This window comes from Macaca fascicularis, chromosome 4, assembly GCF_037993035.2.
Source record: "Macaca fascicularis isolate 582-1 chromosome 4, T2T-MFA8v1.1".
Lineage (NCBI taxonomy): Eukaryota > Metazoa > Chordata > Mammalia > Primates > Cercopithecidae > Macaca > Macaca fascicularis.
In genome coordinates, this window is record NC_088378.1 from 119,605,338 (window position 1) to 119,623,618 (window position 18,281).

The window sequence follows — 18,281 nt, forward strand, 5'->3', positions numbered from 1 at the left end:
AAGAGCGTTAAGTAAAGAAGGCAAACAGAAACTCACATGGGTCATTAGAACTGTGATGGGGCAGTAATCTTTTTTTGGAAATAAATTTTATTGTGTGTATTTGAGGTTTACAACATGATATTGTAGAATACATATAGATAGTAAGATTATGATAGTGAAGCAGATTAACGTATTTATCATCTCACGTAGTTACCTTTTGTGTAAAATTTATTAATTTAAATAATTATAAATTATTTAAAAATCCCTTCCTTCTTTCCTTCCTTCCTTCCTTCCTTCCTTCCTTCCTTCCTTCCTTCCTTCCTTCCTTCCTTCCTTCCTATCATTCATCCAACAAACTTTCATTGGATAGCTCCTGTGTGCCTATTATTATACTATGCTGTGGATATTGGAATGATTTAGAGGCATTCTCTGTCCTGAGGTGCTGTCTGTCCTTGCTGGGTATTGAGAGCATCCCCCAAATTTAAAAGCAGGTTTGTTCTGTATGTCAATCAACAATAATCAGCTGCATGTAACTTTGGTGCCATTGCTGATGCACTCTTTTCATGGCCTGCATTTGGAGTTCTTTCCCAGCTGTGTAAATGGATTTGAGTTGATTCATTCACGCTCTATCATCCAGCCTCCTGATGGATGACTAAGGGCAATCTTTTCCCCAATGACTGGCCACAGCTGGAGGCACAATCTATGGTTCTGGAAGGTTAGAAACATCAACTGGAATGCACCTTTGGGAACTTGGAATTAATTAGGACAAATTCTGAACAGTGCAGTAGGATTACACCCCTTACTGAGAATCATTTCCTCTCTCTCCTGGAACTTTTCCATTGTCATATAAGCATGCTTCAAGATCATCACTAAAAACAACCCCCAGCACCACAAAAACTTGCCGTAGCAAAACTTCTTGAAAAAGTTGTTCATCGTCTCTGTGTCCATGCTTTCATCTTATTTGCACCTGTTAACAGATGGGCTTCTGTTCCTCCCTGCAGTGAAATTACTCTTGGAAGGTCACCAATGACTCTCAGATTGCCAGGCTCAACCATTGGTTTTCTGGTCCTGTATTGGCATTTCAGCCACAGCATTCAACTCACTTGCTACATCTTCTCAGTTACTTTTTCTTGGCCCTTTGCTTGGCCTGTAAATATTAGAGTGCCCTGGTGACTTCTTCTACCTTTCTAGTTAGAATCCCTTCCTAGGGATTCTACACAGCCCCAAAGCTTTACATAGTATCCACATGCAGTTGGCTCCAGACTTGTTTATCCTCAGTCTTTCTTCTCATATATCCAGCTTCCCACCTGACTTCTCCATTTGGGAGTCTAAGAAGTACTACTCTAATTTAATGTGGCTAAATCATAACTTTATATTCTCACGTCTACTTTATGTTCTTCCCCTATCTCAGAAAATGACACTCAGTAGCTCAGACACCATATTTATGGTGGTGGCAACTTTGATTGCTCTTTTTTTTCACACTCTATACCCAGTCTTTCATCAAGTCTTCCAAAATAGTGTGCATATCTATCTCCTCCCGTCTGTCACCACCTTATCCCATGGCATCGGCATTTTTTGCCAGATTTTACTTCCCTTTAAATTCATGTGCCAAATTAGCTATAATATTTAAAAACCAGATTATTTTATTATAAATAATGTGATTACTTATATGTTTTATTATAAGTAATTTGATTACAACAAATCAGATTTTTTATTATAAAGTTTTCTAATGGGTACCATTTTATTTCTTTTCTTTTCTTTTTTTTTGAGACAGTTTCACTTTGTTACCCAGGCTGGAGTGTAGTGGTACGAACATGGCTCACTGCAGCCTCAACCTGCTGGGCCCAAGTGATCATCCTGCCTCAGCCTTCCGTGTAGCTGGGACCACAGGTCACCATCATGCCTGGCTAATTAAAAACATTTTTTTGTAGAGATGAGGGTCTCACTTTTTTGGCCTAAGCTGATCTCAAACGCCTGGTCTAAAGCTTTCTAGTTAGAATCTCTCCCACCTCGGCCACCCAAAGTGCTGGGATTACAGATGTGAGCCACTGTGTCTGGCTAGCGTTCCCTTTTATTTAAAATAAAATATGACAGTTACTCAGGAGGCTGAGGCAGGAGAATGGTGAGAACCTGGGAGGCAGAGCTTGCAGTGAGCTGAGATAGTGCCACTGCACTCCAGCCTGGGCGACAGAGCGAAACTCCATCTCAAAAAAAAAAATAAAATAAAAATTAAAAAATAAAATAAAGTAAAAATAAATAAATAATAAAATAAAATAAAATATGAAAAAAGCTTTGCCATGACCTCCTCCATAAACTGCATACACCCTGCTGGCTTCTCTCATGTCAGCCCCTGCCACCACCCACAGACTCTTCTCCAGCCACACAGACCTCCCTTCCATTCCTCACATACTCCTGCCCACACCCACTTTACTCCCTCTGCACTTGTTCTTTTCTGTGAAATCTCTGCCCCCAGATCTTCACAAGGCTACTTCCTTCTTTATATTTCAGTCTCAGCAACCACTGCCTTGGAATGGCTTTCCCTGAATGTCTGAAATTGCTGGTCAACCTTGTTACTCCCATCTCATCACTATAGGTTTTACACTACAGGTTTTTTATTGATAGTGTTTCTCAAGATCTGAGATTATCTTGTTCACTTTTTATTTACTGCATATTGTCTGTCTTCCCCCAGTAGGATGCGACCTGGGTGGGAACACAGACCTTGACTATCTCATTTAATACTCAATCTCTAGTACCTGAGACAAATCCCCAGAATGCACAGTGGGTAATCATAAGTCACTCCCTTGCTCATGACCCTTCACTTCTTCCCATCTTATGCTGAGTAAAGGCCTTGTACTTTTGATGACTTAAAAGGTCCTGTATGCAACATCTCCTATACTATACCAGCCACTGTCCCTGATCTCATTTTCTTTCTTTTTTACTCTGGTCACCCTGGTCTACTCACTAAATATTGAACATGCCAAACAGGTTCCTTTCTCAGGGTCTTTGCACTTGCTGTCCCTTTGCTGGTAGTAACTCGCTCACCCAAGATATCTATGGCCTTGCTAGCAATTTCATTCTTTCATGGCTTTCTTTACTTCCCTATCATAAATTCTAGTTTCCATCACGAGATCTCCTCTCTTTTCTTTATTTTTCTCCTTGGCACTTTATACAGTCTAACCTGTTATTTATTTTACTCACTATTCTTGTTTACTATCTCTGTCTCCCACTAAACTGTAAGCTTCCTGACGGCAGGACTTTTTGTCGGTTCTATTCACTGCAGAATTTCAGTGTCTGTGCCCTACCTGCATGTGGTAGTTCTCAGTAAACATTTGCTGAGTGAATGAAAAATTAGATGGATTCCAGGCCAGGTGCAGCAGCTCATGCCTGTAATCCTAGCCCTTTAGGAGGCTGAGGTGGGCGGATCCACTTAAGTCCAGGAGTTTGGGACCAGCCTGGGCAACATGGTGAAACCCTGTCTTTGCTAAAAATAAAAAAATTAGCTGGGCATGGTGGCACACACCTGTGGTTCCACCTACCCAGGAGGCTGAGGTGGGAGGATGGTTTGAGCCCAGGAGGTGGAGGTTGCAGTGATCCAAGATTGCATCATCACACTCCAGCCTGGGTAACAGAGCCAGACTCTTTCTCAAAAAAAGAAAAAAAAAAAGAAAAAAAAAAAAAAAAGAAATTAGGTAATTAGGTAGACTCTGGCAGGCAGCTCCATTACAAATTCTAGACTTTATTGGAAAGCCATTGAACAATTTTGAGGAGAAAAAGGCCAATTAGATTTCCATTGAAAAAAGATGGCTTTGGCAGCTTGAATTGGTAGAATGAGTGTAGACATTCAGTGACAAGTTAGCGGGATCTTGCAGAAGTTCAGGGGAGAAAGAGTAATAACCTAACTAGGAACGTGGCAGTGGGGATGGGGAAAGAGGGTATATTTGAAGCAGTTAAGAGGCTGAATCTGTAAGATGTGGTGATTGACTAGAAGTGGGAAGCTACGCTGTGTCAATAACAAATCTCAAGTTTCTAGTACAAGCACCTATGTGAACAGTTGTTCTATTCCTGGAGACAGAAAACATTGGAGGAGGAAGAGATTTCAGGCAGAAGATCAAGGGCTCAAAGTCTTTGGACTTGCAGAGTTTTGGCTGTCTGAGAGACAGCCGAGTGGAAATACTGTGTTGGCAGTTGGATATTCAGGTCAGGAGCTCAGAAGGTTTGAGTCATCGGCACACAGATAGTCTGTGAAGCCATGGAAGTGAATGATAAACAAAAACTGGTATCACATTGCACTTGTGAGACCAAAAGTCACTGAATATTTTTGCAGTTCCAGCATGGCTATTTCTCTCTGGGGAGATTCGTTTGCTGTATTGAGTGTCATATTATAGTACTCAGTCTCCAGTTGGAACCTTCAAAGGTCAACCTCTTCCTTCCACTGAGTCCTATCTGTCACCCTCCCATCAGGATTACTCTGAACACAATTGCAACCCTGTCATTAGACTCAGTTCTGTTTTCAGGTCTTCCTTCTGCATCACCCGAGAGCCTGACCCACCTACCAACTGGCTATAAAGAAGGAATGAGGGATGGTGACAGTCACCCAACCCTGCTGCAGATTGGAGCACTTTTCTCTCTTTGGGGCTTTTGTGTGTGCCTGTGATCAGACCCCTGTTATTCACTGTTACAAGGGAACAAGGGGATAGATGGCTCAAGAGTGAAGGATGCAGGGCTAATGGAAGTGTCTTAAATAGAAAGAAGATTTTGATATAGTTCTGTGAATATTTAGTATCTTTGTTTTATCCTAAATCAGTTGTAGAAAATCATGCATTTATTTTTAGCTTTTTTCCTTTTTCTGTTTAAAATACTTTAAAAAATTCATTACATATTTACTGTAAAAAGTTCAGTGTGAAAGGGTGTAAGTGAAAAGTATGAGTCCCTTTTCCTTTTCTTTACATTCCTTTTTTTCTCTTTTTAAATTAGTTCAATTGGTTGTCCTGTTACATTTTATTTTAAATTCAAATTTGGTTGGGTTCAGCAACTTGGCACGATTCACTCTGCTTCTGCTCAGGTTTCTTGGGAGCAGCTGTTAGAATGAATATCTTGCTTGTGCTGGGGTCTTCTACGCAGGTTCTCCAGGCAACTTTTGACTCCAAAGCACCTGGGAGTGCAGTCAGATCTTTTAATTCTTGGGCAGGAGATGGCATGCTCTGAGGACAGGCAGCTGCTGCCCTTCAGGAGGAGAGGGAGCAGGTGGGGCAAGCTAGCAATGTGCCACCAAATCCCTTGCAAATTTTCCCCCTTCCTCAGCAGAGACTGCCAACCAGGCTGAATACCACAGGGAGATTTTTTCCACTGTGAACAACTGTGTCCAGGACAGTGAGCTGGGGATCACGTTTCAGGAATCTCGTATTGCCCTTGAGAAGCCTTGAGGATGGTGGTGAAGTGCGTGCAGGGATCAGAAGGCTCCAAACGGGGGTGATGAGTCACAAGGCCCTGGGCTGGGAAGGGCCTTCTGGAGGGCGGTGGGCAGAGTGGACCAGAAACTTCCTGTGTTCCCTTCAAGTGTGCATGGAGGTGAATGATAAGCATTGTAACAACCTACACTTCTAAAAATTATTTGTTTCATTTAATCTTACCTTTCCTTTTAAACTTTTCTGCATCATTTCAATTTAGTTTCCAATCCAGTTTGAAGTATAGTATTATGAAATCTAATTTAAATTCAGTAATTTATTTAAATTAATTGAGCACATAATAATATTATTGTATTTATGTTCTTTCTTATCCTCATTTGGCTCTGAAACATATTGTTAGTATCATTCATTACCTTCATTTATTTCATTACTTCATTCTCAGTGCCACTCATCTCTGTTTTTTGAATCACACCCGTTATGCGGGAATACATCCTCTTAGTAAAATTTTCAAACAACACTAATGTCTTGCATTTGAGGACACTTTATATCTACAAAATACATTTATAATTGTTCTCTCATCTAATCTTCAGAAGAAGCAGATCAATTACCTCCTTCATCTGACTAAGGAAGAATCTGAAAGACAGAGAGGTTGAGGGATTGCAGCAGTCAAACCAGGCTCTTTCTACCTCTCCACAGTGGCTTTCCCTCCGCCATGTGTACAGAGAGGAGGAGAATCTGAGCCCCAAGAGGGGCCCACTGACAGTGGGATAGAGCAGAAGGAGGTCATTTAATAGAAAGTGTTCTCAGCTAATGGTGCATATGTGTAAATCTTTTGAAAGACCCTGGGAAAACAGCTCTAGCTGGAAGACTTTTCCAGAGCAAATATGGGACAAGGGGGTGGAGGAAGAGGGAGAAGCTGGCTTCCTGGAGGTGAAAGGACAGAAGGCAAATCTGGTCTGGTTTCTAATTTAGTTCAGTAACCTTCAATTCCTGCCAGAGGCTTGGTGTGTTTCCTGAGCCTGGCCCAGCCCCTTTGTAACAGCACTCCACCCAAATCAGGTGACTTTCTCAGATCCCATACCTGGGGGTGGGGAGTGATGGTGCATTGATTTGGGGTGTAGTGATGGTGCATTGATTTAGTGAACAAGGAATGGACTGGAATTCAAGAAGGCAGCCAGCTGATGCTAAACAACACAGCACACAAAAAGACAAACCTTGGGGAATGATATACATATCCTACACTACAACTCTTCCTCCCTCACTCCCTTGTTCATTACCGTCAAGGCAAAACAACCAGATGGGACAGCTCCTCTCCATTTCCTCCCATTCCCTTCAAGCGCTATATTACATGTCTTGAGTTATGTAAGTCAGCACTTGGAACTCATTTTATCCATATTTCACCTGCATAAGCATGCTGCTGGGGAGACTCTGGTGTAATGAGGGTGAAACTCAGAGAATGATCTGTTTCTGAGCTTTATATTTATTGAAGGGGGCCAGGCTATCTGAACCCCACCCTTTGAGGTTTGGCTGGGTATTCATCATATTCCGCTCCCTGTCTTTATATGTAAATTACTAGAATTAACTCTCTTTACCCCTGAGAGAGACAAATGGAAAAAAACAGCTTATTCTAAAAGCATGGCTTAAACGGAGGCCAGGTTTGTAAAAGGAGCCAATGCTAAGACCACAAGAACAATCACATACAACACGCCTTAGGATTTCCATTCTTTCAGTGCCTCTGATAGGGAAGGAGGTCCATTTGAGGCAGTTCAGGTGCAATGGGTAAGCCATTGAGCTGGCTGCTGGGTCTGCCTCTGCTCCCAGCCAGCTGTGGAATCTTGGGCAAGCCATTTTCTGTCTCTGGGTCTCAGTTTCCTCATCATTAAAACGAGGGAGTTAGATGAGGTGATTGATATGATAATATTGAATTTACAATCAATAGATTGATAATTCTAATATGCTTTGATCGAAATGTCAAGCCTCCCAGCCCACGAGATCAGCAAGACCATGGAGCAGTGGGACATCACTTCTCTGCTTTTAAACACTTTTGACCATGTTTTGCTTTGCGACTCCCTTCAGATTCCGTTTCCGTCCCGGCCCCTGCTGGTGTTAATCTGCACAGCTACACCCTGTTCCTCTTCCAGACCTCACCCCCTTAATTCTGATGCCCCACTATCTTGTGGAATGATTCCTTTTCAGGGGCTACCTGGTGATGATGACTTTGCTAAGATGCCTCAGTTTCCTCCACATAGCTGAGAAGGACCATCTGAAAAGAAACATTGAGTCTGCACACTTTTATTGTATCACCTTTCTGTAGAAGGGCTTAAATACCTGGAGTTCACCCAGCTCAAAGTTCCATAAGAAGCAATGATGCCATTTCCTAGTTCCCAGGATGTCTCTAAGCTCTTTCATTGGTTCTACATGCCAGAACTTTAGAGATCAAATCTCTGCTCCTAGCTCATCTCATAAGTTCTTTTGTGAATAAGGGATGTGCTGGCATTTGAAAGAATAAACAGCATGGACCAGGTAGCTAGTTCTTCTGGAAATGGTCGAACTCTACCAGTCTACAGAAAAATCAATTTCTGAAATCCCATTTGATGTTTGTAGAATATGTTGCTTCTCCCAGAAAACATATTGGGGCTTTTTGCATCCAAGTCTATAAATCAGAATTTCTTAAAGAATATTAAAAACACTAGATCCAAGAAAAACAGTGGCTCTGTGATGAAATAAGTATTTGGGAAATACTTGAACAAACTTAAATAGGATTCCATTAAGCAGTATTTCTCAGAGGCTTTAATAAGTCAGTATACTCTGCAAATCTTTAGGGAAGAGTATAACTTTTATCATTGTCTTAACTTATGTGACCACAGACTTATTTTTTTGTGGACTGCCCTTCTAAATTACTGAATTGCACAGAATATCCTTTTGAAGACTACCTCAAATGAAAAAGCTTGCTCTAATGTTCTCTGTGAAGTTGATTTGGTGGGAAAATATTTTCGGTGATCATCTTTTCCTAGTTAGTATTTGCTTACAGCAATCTGGTTCTGTGTTCATCTTCAAGGGCTCAATATTGCCTCCCAGTGGGTCCAGTCAGATCCTGAGTTTTCTGTGCAATTATACTAAACTTGGGAAGTGACTGTGGCAGTGTCTGCAAAATAAAATATTTTAAATCACAAAAGATAATACTGTTACTGTACGTGATGTCACTTAAAATCCCTTATGACACAGAATATATACATTTATTTTAAAATGAGAAAATATAAAAATGAAGAAATTAAAAACTCGTCATCGTATTAGTAAATGATTAACCAACCCCATTTTGATGTGTACGTCCTTTCAGTTTCTTTCATCTACACGAGTACATACAAGTTTATATCCCCCAAACTAAAAAAGATAGTTTTTTTGCCTTTCTGGGGGGGACATTTTACTCGAACCTCGGTTAAGAACCTGCTCCTTGGATATTTTTGGTTATTTGGAGAGGGTAGGAGGAGAGAGAGGGTGGAATATTACAAGGATAATGCAGGAGCTAAGTAACCCACTGTGTTTTATGGATAATTGCACCCATGTCTTGTAAAAGGAACATATGCACTTCTAATGGCACCAAATGACAATCTTTCTTGGCTGTGGTGGATTTCTGTAGTGGCTGTAATGAAGTACCAGGAACTTAGTGGATTAGAACAAGGTTGATTTATTCCATTACAGTTCTGGAGGACAGAAGTCCAAAATCAGTCTTACTGGGCTAGTGTCAAGGTGTTGGCAGGACTTGTTTCTTCTCGAGACTCTGAGGTGCAAATCTGTTTTCCTGTCTTTTTTTTTTTGTAGCTTCTAGAGGCGCCTGCATTCTCGTGGCCCCTTTTGCATGCACATCAATCTCTTGCTTTTATCATCACAGTTTCTATGACTGACTCAAATCCTCCTGCCCTCCTCTTCTGAGGACCCTGTGATTACATGGGGCCCACTGGATAACCTAGGATTGTCTCCCTGTCCCAACTTTGTCACATCAACAAGGCCCCTTTTACATGTAAGCTAACCTATTCACAAATTCTGGGGATTAGGACATAAACGTATTTGGGAGAGCCATTATTCACTCTTCTACATTGGCTTTTATTTATTTTTAAAGATTTTAAGATGAAAATTAGTTGTTCATTTTCTGGGACTAATGGTCTCTAATGGACATGGGCTAATTTGGTAAACATGACAGTTTGTCTAATGGTGGCAGAAAGGCAAATAAAGCCCATTTGGATTGCCTGCCTTGGCCGAAAGCTAGACTTCTGGAATGGACATAAAGAACTTTGGCCATCTACTACACTGGGGGACAATTGGGCATTCTTGGCATGGTTCAGAGCCAGGTCTTAGAAGTTGTTGTGGAGCATTTTTTTCCATTCTAAATTTGAGAACTTAGCACTTCAGAGTGTTCCCTCCACATCTCTGGCTTGGATATGCGCCCCCTTTGAAGTTCTGTACCAGTTGTTGTCTATAAATAAGGCATGCCTAGTGCCATCAAAGCCCCAAGATGAAGGGCACAGCTCACTTACAAGAACATTGAAAGTGCAGGATGGTGTTAGAGAGGAATCCTGGTTTCATTCTTCTTCCTCAGCCTCTCCTCAATCCTCCCACCTCCAACTTAGTGTAAAAAATACATGAAGGCCCCAGAGAGAATAATCAAAGCTCTGTCACACTCAGCAGTCTCTTTCTTGCTTCCCTTTAACAAGAAGGAAGAAAAAAGAAATGAGCATTTGGATGAAAGCCCAGTAGCCCACATCAGTTCAGACTTTGCCTTCACAGTGATGCCTCCTGGTATTTCCCTGGGAGGTAGCACTAATGATAACTCCATTGACTGGGGTTTACTGTTGTCTTATCCTTGACTCTCCTATGCTAGGCTATCTTATCTCATCCTCATGACCATACCCTGGATTGGGGGCATAAGAGTTTCCACTTCATAGATGGGAACTGGGGTTACAGAGAGGTTTATCAGTGCTTCTTCTAATGTTTCACTTCTAGGCACACATGAATGATGGTCATATTTAAACTTCACCCTGAGGTTAACTGAGAGAGACGCTCACGGCAGGTAACTGGCCTTGGTCTCCAATTGCCCGAGGTGCCACCTAGCAGTGGTGCTGAAGATGGCAAGACCTCAGCACACCTGTGACCCATTCATGGTTAAGTAACTTGTCTAAGACTACAAGACTAATTGTAGATTTGAGACCATGCTTGCCTGATTCCTGATTTCAGATTCTGTTCCCTGTCCGTAATACTTTTTAAAATACTAGTTTTTCTGGAAGCATTTCAAACTAAAGTTATCATCTTGCCTCTAAACTATCTTCTCTTCTTAGTTATCTTACTGTCTCTATTAGGCTAGGTTCTGTAGATCAGAGCCTGTAACAGGTATTGTTGGTTAAGGTGTTTATTAAGGAAGTAGCCTCAGGAGAAAATTTGTAGAGATTGAACAGGGGAGGAAGCTAAGCAAAGATAATGGTTTAGCTCAAGTCTAGCCTGAGTCTGATACCCCGGGGAGCTCCAGAGAGTGAATGCACCAGAGAGTCGTTCCTCTTTGAGGCAAGGAGGCTGTCCTTTTGCCCTCCGCAGCCGTCAGTCTGTGCCTTCGTGCTGCTCTGGGGGAAGGATGTAATCTTCCAGGCATTCCTGGGCAAGGTGGATCCCAGGGCTGAGGGTAATTCTTGGGAGTAGGGTGTGGCTGTAAGGGAACCCACACTCACAGCAGCCAGGGGGCGTGGGGACACCAGCCTGGTAAAGGGGATCTGACCTGGGCATCCACAGCTGCTGCCACATGATCCCAATCATCACACTGCCATTTATCCAGCTGCCCAAACTAGAAACCTCACTCATCTTCAATGTCTCTTTGTGTTACATTACACCATGGGGCAACTTCTCTTGATCTGTGCTAGAAATTCCTTTTGGAATTCTAGAAACTTGCTCTCCTCCATGCCTCTGGCTACTGCTGGAATTGAGGGAATCATCATTATTTTATTCATACATATCTATCAAATCATTATCATTATATCAATCCATTTTCCTTGGACCATTCCCAAAGCCCTGCCATTTTCTGCCTCTGTTTTCCCCTCCATCAATCCACATAGTCCCCAGAGTTATCCTTTTGTGTTTGTTTATATCACTTGATGACCTAAAAACACTGACAGCTTTCCAAAGCCAATAGGATAAAATAATGACTTCCACAGCATGGTCAGAAGCACTCTTCATAAGTTGACCCATCCCACCCCGCTGCCTGTCAGTATTTCTCTCATTCTCCTAGTGCTTCTCGGAGCCACATGTTCATCCATTCTCAGACACCCACTGAGTTTTTGTTGATAAATTAATGAACGAAGAGTGGTGGTTTTGTGCCGAGGTTTACATTTCAGGTTAATATGGAGAAATTGTCTATTTCTCAAAGACTGTCTAAAAACTCAGATGCTAGGAGTGGGAGCTCTGGTTTTAATTTCAGATCTGAACCATGCTACCAGGCATGGACTCCAATTTCTCTTATGTTCCACTTGTTTTAACTTAAAAGAATCCAGTTAGCGTCTTATCCGGTTAAGGTTTGTTTGTTTGCCTTTGAAACCTGAGAAGGTCAGAGATTATTCTATAATGATCAGCCTTGCCATTTCTGAATCTGTCCAGGCTCTGCTCCCTACCCCACACCGAACTCATTTGGTTTGGCTTATTTTGGGGATGCGATTATTTCAATTATTTCTTAAGGTGATGCTACTGGTCTTTACAGGAGATATTAAAATAAACAGCCAATCATAACTATTTTTGTGCAGTCCTGGCCAGGAGTGGGTGGGGCTGGCTGAGAGACACAGGGAGTGAAGCTCAGAAGGGAGTACAAGATGCTGCCCCAGGGTGTGTGTCCAGGGCCACAGAAGCAGTCAAAAGGCAGTGTTACTCAGGAGTGGAAAACTGGGCTGAGGGAAACCAGCTCTGAATGGGTGAGTCTGCAAGCAGAGGTAGATAGGCGAAGATAACAGGTTTGGAAGACTGAGGAGGGCAGATTCTGGGAAGCTTTAGCTGAGGGGGCCAGGAGCCTCAGTCTTGGGTTTGGAGGGCACTAAAGGAGGACTGGATCAAATTGTACCTCTTTTAAAAAAACTTCATGTTTTATTGATAGATATCAACCTACTCTTTAGTTAGACACAGCTAACTCCATGCTAGTTAGCTGTGTCTTTAGAAGAGTTGTCTGATATTTTCTGGGTGCCACTGTTTTTCCATCCATGAAATGCTACGACAACCCACAGCGCTGTGATAAGGATTACATGAGTTACTATGTAAAAAAAGTCAAACTAAGAAAGCAAAACGAACACCCCCACTGCAAGAAAAACCCAACTATATTATTATAGGATGTGAATATCTCGAGCATAATGTCTCACACATAATGAACACAGCAGATGTGTTGCCGTAATCTTGCTCACGATTTGTATCTTTATCATCTATTTATCTGTCCATCCGTCTACCATTATTGTCACCTGTAGTGTACCAATTATGATATACCAACATTAAAAGGCTTATACAGCATATGGTGAAGCTGCGTGGAGCACCTGGAGAAGGCTGACTCGCACTCACACAAGTCCTTGCAGGTGGCAGTACTCTCTTGGGCAAACAACCCACGTCCATGATGACGCCCCCTTCAGAAAACTGATTCACCAGCAGAACAAGGAGATCTATTGCTTAGATGGGTTCCTCATCAAATTCTAAGAGTCTAGAGTGTGATTCTCCAATGTTCATTAGTTTGTGATCTGGGGATCCTCTCCCTTTACACCTGCGTCTGAGAGCCAGACTGTAATCAGAGGCTTGTTTGGAGGCATGGAATCAAAAGTCGGGGCTGATGACAGGATTTGAATGTTTAATGGCATCCAGCATACATACCTAATGCCACGTTCTCCACAAACGGCTGGCAACTGGAGCAGAATCAGCAGATCTCCCCTTCACTAGCGGGGTGGCCTTGGACACTTTTCATAACTTCTCTGTGCCTCATTTTCCCTTTGTGTAAAATGAGGATAATGGTAGAGCCTACCTAATAAGGCAGTCGTAAGGAATAAATGAAGTAGTAAAACAGTTAACAGAGAGCTCAATAAAGGCTAGTAGTTACTAATTATTAGTGTTAAATGTCTGTCTTGAGTGTATACTGGTCCTATTCATTCACTTATTCATTCCAAAGATGTTTGCTGAGTACCTATTATGTGCTAGCCTGTGAACGATATGGGTGCTGCCCCTACTGCTGGAGCCTATTCAGCCGTGTTTAATTAAGTCTGAGGAGAGGCCTGATGCAATTTGGTGGTGGTGAGTATCTGACTTTTTTTGTTCTTAGGTTTCAGTCTCAGTGGACAAATGCGGGGCTGCTGCTTTCTATTTTTATATATATATATATTTATATATATTTTTTACATATATATATTTTATATATATATATATTTTAAGGCATGGTCTCACTCTGTTGTTCAGGCTGGAGTGCAATGGTGCAATCTTAGCTGACTGCAACCTCCACCTCCCAGGCTCATGGGATCCTCCCTCCTCAGCCTCCCAAGTAGCTGGGACTATAGGTGTGCACCACCATGTGCAGCTAATTGTATTTTTGGTAGAGAAGGGGTTTCATTATGTTGCCCAGGCTGGTTTCAAACTCCTGGCTCAAGCAATCTGGCTGCCTTGGCCTCCCAAAGTGCTGGGATTACAGGTGTGAGCCTCTGCACCTGGCCTCTAATGGCTTTCAGTGGGTCGCAAGTCCATCTAGGTTCAGGAGGAGGGAGATACAGGTCCCACCTTTCAATGAGATAATTGGCAAATAATTTATGACCGTTTAATTAAAACCCCTATACTCCTCATCTTCACAAATAGTCTATTTGAATGGTTTTCTACACTATATGGACAGCTTTAAGTCTTACTAAGCAATTTGATCCATTACTTGTTGTTTTCATCATTTAGGTGTAAAGGCAGTCTTACCTCTAGATTTTTGGAGTTCACTTGATTTCATTGTTTATATATCCCTCATATCAGGTATTGGACTCGATGCTGTTTTGTCAGCTGTGCAACATTTACTAGAGAAGGGGCAAAGGTTTCTTCCATTTTTTAAACAGTTTTCTTTAAGATACAAAAATTTGACAAGATCATAAAATTCTGCTCCTAAAGCAAGCATTCCACTGAGCTACAGAAATGTATGACTTCAATGTCACTCATAATTTTAAAACTAAGTGTGAGATGCACTTCAGAAATCTCAGTGGGGCTCCTGGACCTCAGATAGTAAGACGGTATCAAACTAGAAAAAAATTAATTGCTTTCGTGCTGCTGCTCCCTGCTGGTATGATTTATTTTAAATTCTGCTGAACCCTGGGAGAAGGAGTTGTACTGCAATTCAGAAACTGACATATGTTGTTTTGCCCGCATCTCTCACAGAGGCACTGAATTCAAAGAAAATGTTTCTGTGGTCTGGAAAACATTGGATATTGCAACATCTATTTTATCTGACATGGCAGAAATTGAGTTACTCCACTTCAATGAATTTTGTGAGCAACTGAAGCCTACCGGCTTTGAGTGCGAAGTGTTTTAGAAAATGTTTAATTTTTCTGGAATAAGATCTGTCTAAAGTGTATTGAACTTATTTCCCTGCTTTCTCAGATGCAGGGTGATTACCCATCTGAGACTTTCCCTCTTTTAGCACTAAAAGTTCTGGGTCTCGGGAAAGCTCCCAGGCTCAGGCAGATTGGGACAGCTGGTCACCTTATAGTTAAATGTGAACTTGATTTCATAGCTTTCTTTTTATTTTATTTTATTATTATTTTTTGAGACAGGGTCTCACTCTGTTGCCCAGGCTGGAGTGCAGTGGTGCAGTCTCGGCTCACTGCAGCCTCCTTCTTCCAGGTTCAAGTGATTCTCCCACCTCAGTTCCTGAATTGCTGGGATTATACGTGCACAGCACCATGCCTGGCTAATTTTTTGTATTTTTAGTAGATACAGGATTTTGCCATGTTGGCTAGGCTGGTCTCGAATGCCTGAGCTCAAGCAATGCACCCACGTCAGCCTCCCAAAGGGCTGGGATTACAGGTGTGAGCCACTGTGCCTGGCCTTAATTTCGTAGTTTTCTGATGATTTTATGTCACCACTATGAACTATTTATGTTGAGTGCTGTAATCCAATGATGCCATCAGGACGGTTGCAGTGTATAGCACTGATGCCTCCAGACCACGGCATGTTAGAGTAGCCAGTTGCTCTACTTGTCCCAGTGAGGAACTACCTGTATTTCAATGCTACCCACTAGAGCTTTGTAAGCTATTTGCACCTGTGCTGCCCAGTGGCCTTGTTGGTTTTCAGGACTTTTCATCAGGTTTTCAGGACTTTCCAGGATGGAGGTCACCACTGTTTGGCTTCTGGATAAAGAGGAATCATTGTTCTCAAAATAAGATAATGAGCAAAAAGGATTTAGGACAGAGACAATAATGATAAATTACTTTTGAGTAGGTTTACTTAGTGGGAAAGAAAACTTGTCTAAAGAAACTTAAATAATAAACCTTGTCTAAAGTAAATATTTTACACATAGCTTAGACCTTCTGGTGGAACCGATATATTTTCCCTTCAAATTTGAGCCTATGTACTCATTCTCTTAGGCTCTCAATTTAATCAGAAATATGATATTAAACCACAGGGAATGTAATTGCCTGAGTTTTGTGTCTCCATCAAGAAAGGAGACAGAGAAAATTTGAGAAAAGTGAAGGAGGAAGAGTTGGGTCAATCCTAGACAGGTAAAAGGGGAATTTCCTGGGGAGGATTCTGATGCTGCAGAGAATATGAGGGTGTAGCTGGGCCACAGCTCCATGGGATGAGCCTGCAGAAGAATAGGAAAGCCTGCTTCAGCGCCCCTCCTGCCCAGTGAAGCTCTCACCTAGATAAAAGGGCCATGCCGGTGTTCTGCTCTCTGGATGACCCACCTGCCTTCTGTCAGAAATGCCTGTAAGTTGAAGAGAACATAACAAAACAAGTTTGATGAGGAGAAAGATAAAAGAGCAGAAATGCATTGAGCATTCTTAGTTTCCACTTAAAACGTACATTTGACTTTTGTTGCCTTCATCCACTCCAGAGGGTTTTTCCTCAAATGGGTTCTTAAGACATTCCTATCCATGTTACTGTGTACCTGCTCTACATAAGGGACAGGGTAAAATGTTTTGGGATATGAAGGGATACAAAGAATTTTTTTCCCCTTAAGAACCATACCATCCTTTTTGGGAATGATGTGTATAACTTCAGTGTTGGCTGGCATCGCCAGCCTATGCATACACATGGGGGCATATTTATAGTTGCATCCACATTTTGATGACCTTGAACTCTACCTTGGCCCATGTATGAACTTAGCTATCTCTTAGAGCTTATCTATTCTAGTTAGGGTCTCACTAGGGCCAGAGAGATGGCATGTGTACACTGAAAAAATAATAAATAACAAAGACATTATTTCTAAGAGGTGTGGCCAAGGTTTAGCAAGAGCAAGAAGGGATGGTGCAGTGATGCAAGCTAGGAACACTAGGAGCTGTTACCACCCTTAGGCCTGAAGAAATAAAGAGAGGAGGGGCACCAGAACCTGCAGAGAGAGTGAGAGAATGAGGGCGAGGGTGCTATATGAAAAGGACCCTCTGTCAGAAGCTGAGATGTAGTAGGAATGGAAGTGCGGGAAAATACGCTTATCACATCTTGTCTCTCTGCCCCTTCCTCTGGGATCCTGGTTGTGGCCTCCATTTGTGAAACCAACCAGATGCCAGTGGGCAAGGAAGCACATTGGTGCAGCCCACACAGGTCACCCTCCAAGGGCACACAGCAGGGTGAAGAAGGGTAGAGAATAGGTCTGGAGGGTTAAATGAAAGGTATCCAGTATGCTAATTTCAGAGTTTCTTAGATGATGCTTGTTTCATCCTTGCTCTTCTATTCTGGCTTCCGTTGTTTTAATCCATAGCCTGTGAACCCTTCTAAAGAATCTTCACCATTGACACCGTTCTTAGGGCCACTAATGCACAGTCCAAAGTCCCAATCAATTGTGTTCTCCTACCACAGGCTTCCTGTGTTAGTCTGGGTCCTCTGAGAAGCACATGATAAAACAGGATGAAATGTGCAAGGATTTTATTGAGGTGGTGCCTGTGAGAAAAGATGGGGTTGGAAGTGGAGAACACTGGGCAAGCTGCCAGTCTGACCACAGTGAAAGAGAGAGGGGTGGAAGCATCCTAGGCTGCCGCATACTCTAGGAAGGTTCAGCAAGGTCATCAAGGAGGCTTTAAGGCAAAGTCGCCGCGGGAGGAGTCCTGTGTCTCCTCTGGATGGACCTGTCTTACTATCCCTGCCACATTCAGTCCTTGGCTGAGAGCAGCCTGTAGAAGGGTGGCCTTGGTCCAAATGCAGTGGTGAATTTTACGACAATGAAACTAGGCCCTTGATCAATTATGCTTGTAATTGGAGATCTGCAAAGTGCATTCTCATGGGCCCCTACAGTTTTCCAGGAATTCAGAGCAGCATTAGAATCCAAGAGAAAGGGATCAGGGATTGACCCTCTATCTTGACCTCCCTGAGTTTGCATCATAGGCCTGGGTAACAATTTTTGTGCTGAGAATTTCATAAGCACTCATAGGAATTACTTCTTGTAGAATATTTTCAATGTCTGTGGTGGGCATGGCTACCCTCCTTGAAATAGCAGAGGGACGGCGCTCAGGCTGCCTCCTGAGGAGCATTTTCAGAGATTTGAGCTCAAGGCTTTAGAATTTCTATGTGAAAAAGGCTTTGGAGTATAAGGGGCTTATAGTCCATGGGGCTCAATGACAGGAATGCTGGAGGCTCCCCAAAGCTTCATGTGGTATAGCCACTTTCTCTAGAGATCTACAACATTTCCTTTTAGGCCTTGAGGCAAGAAATGACTCATTGTCT